We start from the raw sequence: 3,842 nt of genomic DNA on the forward strand, positions 1-3,842 counted from the left end.
CTATGGAATTTCCATCAAGCTTTACTTCTTCTTCTTTTTGTTTTTTTTTTGCCTCATGGCTAGAGTGCTCGACTCCGGATCGAGTGGTCCGGGTTCGGGCCCTGGCCGGGGACACTGTGTTGTGTTCTTGGGCAAGACACTTTACTCTCCGGTGCCTCTCTCCACCCAGGTGTATAAATGGGTACCGGCGAAATGCTGGGGGTAACCCTGCGATGGATTGGCATCCCATCCAGGGGGGAGTAGAAATACTCCTAGTCGCTTCATGCTACGGAAACCGGATGAGACAAACGCCGGCCTGATGGGCCTTCTGGCTCGTATGCAGAGGCTTTACTTCTTTTACAGTCAAATTGTTGGAATTTCTAGATGTAAGATCGTTAATAGTTTGCCAGGTCTTCCGAAAACTGCCCTTACTATCCAGAATCAGTGTTTCTTCAACAATTTTAATTTTGTTGTTAACTTGCTTGCGAAAATTTCTTACAATTTGCCCAATCCTATGGGTAGTTTGTAATTATTGCGTTGCTTTTCAACTATTCTGTGTCGCCCATTGACATCTCGATGGGTCGAACACGCTTAGTACGAACAGTAGCACGTTTGTCAACAACAGTAAGATATAAAGCTTTCCACGTGAACCACATATCATTCGGGTTATAAAACCTTTAACAAACAGCAAACGGTCCCGTAATCTAATTGGCTCGCTACTCGCTATCTATTAAGTGTTATAGTGAGTAGCAAAAATGCAAGCGTTTTGAACAACAACAAAAAAATGGCGGCATCTTGAAATCGTTTTTCCAATATTTCTGAAGAAGAGGTTGACAACCTCATTAACGATGCTATTCCAAAAAAGACTAAGCTGGAACAAAATATGGAATGAAGATTTTCAATGGTAAGTGGGCATAATAAGTCAAAATGAATTACAATAAACGACTGATGCTTTCGTAAAGGATTTTGTTTACAAATATTCTTAGGCTAGTTGGTAATCAAGACAAGTTTTCTACTCCCATCGAAGAAATGAAAAACGAAGAACCATGCAAGTGTTTACAGGCTATTTTTCTTCGGTCTCAGGGGTTATGTAAATTAGGAACGCTCCAGGGAGCAAATCTTTAATAAAATCAATAAAAAAGTGGAATAAACTCGAAGATGGTATGGGAGAGGATTTCTACTAAAACTGTTAGACTACTCATTCTCATTTTCTATGAGTCAAATGGTCAAGTCGGCACTACACGCCTCGTTGACTATCTATTGACTCATAGAAAACTAGCTCTTATAGTAGGCTGAGCTGCTAAGCACGAAAGAAAAATTAGAGTCGCACAAGGCGATAGCCGAGTGGACTCTAGCTTCTTAAGTGTTTAGCAGCCTCCCGCGTGCAGCTATAACTCGATGGCACACGCTGAACCGTTTACTATTCGTTTTATAACATAACCAGTTTTTGATATCCTTCTTTTGACTTGCTCATTAATTCACTTTTGCCCAAAATTGCAAGTTATTAGATCCACGCCCATGCATGTCCCTTTAAGTCTAAGCATTTGCTACCCATTTCCAACACTAAATAAGGTAAAAGTGAAGATTAACGTTTACTTATTCTTAGCTTAGCGTAAACGCAGCTGTTTATCCTTACCTGAGGAGCAGCAGTCTGGGACAATTTGTGATCATGTTGAACCTGTCGATGCTGTGTCAAAGGTCTCAGTGGTACATGTTTCAGACAAGACAATGGAAGCAATACCAGTGAAGTGAGAGTTTAAAACATTGTTTATCTGCTGTGTTATCAGTGATAATTTGTAAATGAAAGAAACGATTTCATTGACACCAGTCTGCTTCTTCTTATTAGTGGGAAGTACATAGTTGAGTGTTTTCCAGAAGTCCTTTGGATTTTTCTTGTTATTTCCCAGTTTATTCTTGAAATAATAGGTAATTGTGTTCCGAGACACGAGTGATATTAAAGTTGGGGAGAGGAGTATTTGACGCTTATTGAAACCCTCTTGTGTCTAATTATTTGTGTTTCTTCCGCTGGTTTGGGTAAAATACCCGCTAACGGGTTAAAACATGACATTTCTAAGTCAAAACAAATTAGCTCAACAAATTGTCCTGCTCCTAAGTTGGTATAGCATTGCACGGACATCGCAGAGGTTATGGGTTCCAATCCCGGCATTGAAGTAACCTGAAGTTTTCAGTTGTCTATAAAAGGACAATTGCTTAAAGTGCTACTGTGATAAAAAAAAAAGTCACTTCCTTTGTTTCTTCAGATCTTGAAAGTGTTTTTGCTTAACACCTGTCTGGCAAAATGTTGAGGTTGATTCTTATCTACGGGCCGTTTACTTTGAGTGAAAGTTTTGAATTTCACGGTCCACCATTACGAACGTTCAAGACTGACCGATTCCACCTCAGAGGGTTGGATCTAGGTATAACGTGCGTCCTTCCCTGGCGTGGCGACGAGAGGAGTAAAGAAAGTGAAGCGAAAACGGAAACCTTTCCTCGAACCGTCAACACAGAACATATATAAAACGCTAAATATTATTTATTACAAAGCTACGAAAAAAAAAGACGAAAAATAAAAAAAAACAAGTCAAAGTCACTTAAGATTTGAAAAATAAACATATTCTAATACTAAATAATTTCACTACTAAATTGATATTTCTAAAGCTTCTACGTTTCTTAAATTAATCTTAAACATAAACACTTAACGGAAACTTGCTATATGAACTCAATATTTACAATTAATTACAGTTTGGCTCGTTCATTGTTCAGTATCAGTTCCTCCTTTAATCTCCTGTCATCCAAAAAGTTCTTTCTTGTATGCAACGGAACCTTTTCTTCTCTTTAACAAAGTTCTCTCTCCTCTTTTGCACTGTAAACACCAAACTGTCTCATCAAACTGGCCGACGAAAAAAGACTTTTATCGTTGATTTTTTTCGGCTTTCCGTATAAGAATTTCCTCACTTAGCTTTTTTTTCTGACCGTCGACAAAAAGGTTTTATAGTTGATACTACGGCTCCTTTTTTTTTCAAGCGACTTCTCTCCTCCAACTACTTTCAACTCCTTTTTCTCTTTTCCTGGAAGCTTTTGCGTTAAATTTCGTACTCATATTTATGTACATAGCAATTAAAGGGCTATGTCTCGGTATTTTCGGGTGTTTATAAATTTAGGGAAAAATCTTTTAGTTAATTAACCAAGAGTTCAAAACTCGAAAATAACAATGTTGAATTCCTTTACTGATAAAATTATCGTTACATCACAAACAAGATGATTCTGAGCAAAAACGACCTTTATCCAGGCTATTTGCCATAAACTTGAAAAACGCCCGGCCTACTTTTTTATCTCAAATGCAATCCGTTCCAATCTTGTCCATTTGTGTCAATACTGTTCAACAGTTTTATGTGGTTATTGCAGTGTTTTATTCTACTTTTGGGGCATTTTGGGTATCATGAAATTACATCATTTTGCGTGCCATAGCCCCTTTAACACTTATGATATCGATTGCTAACTTTACACCAACACAGCTAAATTTTCAATACTATACTAAATTAACACTAAAGGAACCATGAGCTTACTTACAATATGACCTTAATCAAGACCTTATTGAGAAACTGAGAAAAGTTCGTCACATTAGGGAAAATTGACGTCATTTACTTACTCGCTTAAGGCCCGTTTACACGGTAGGATTGGTCGGCCGGTTTTGTTCGGCCGATAAATCGTACCGTGTAAATTGTGTAAGACGTGTAATTTTTCCTCAAAAGATCTTCCCGTTGTCCTTTTAGCATCGGCCATTTTGAAAGCTTTAATTTTTTAAGTATTTATATGCATTACTCACTCGAATACCCTTTGATGGACATGGTGGTTTCTCTCGG

Source organism: Montipora foliosa, chromosome 3, assembly GCF_036669935.1.
Source record: "Montipora foliosa isolate CH-2021 chromosome 3, ASM3666993v2, whole genome shotgun sequence".
NCBI classification, from domain to species: domain Eukaryota; kingdom Metazoa; phylum Cnidaria; class Anthozoa; order Scleractinia; family Acroporidae; genus Montipora; species Montipora foliosa.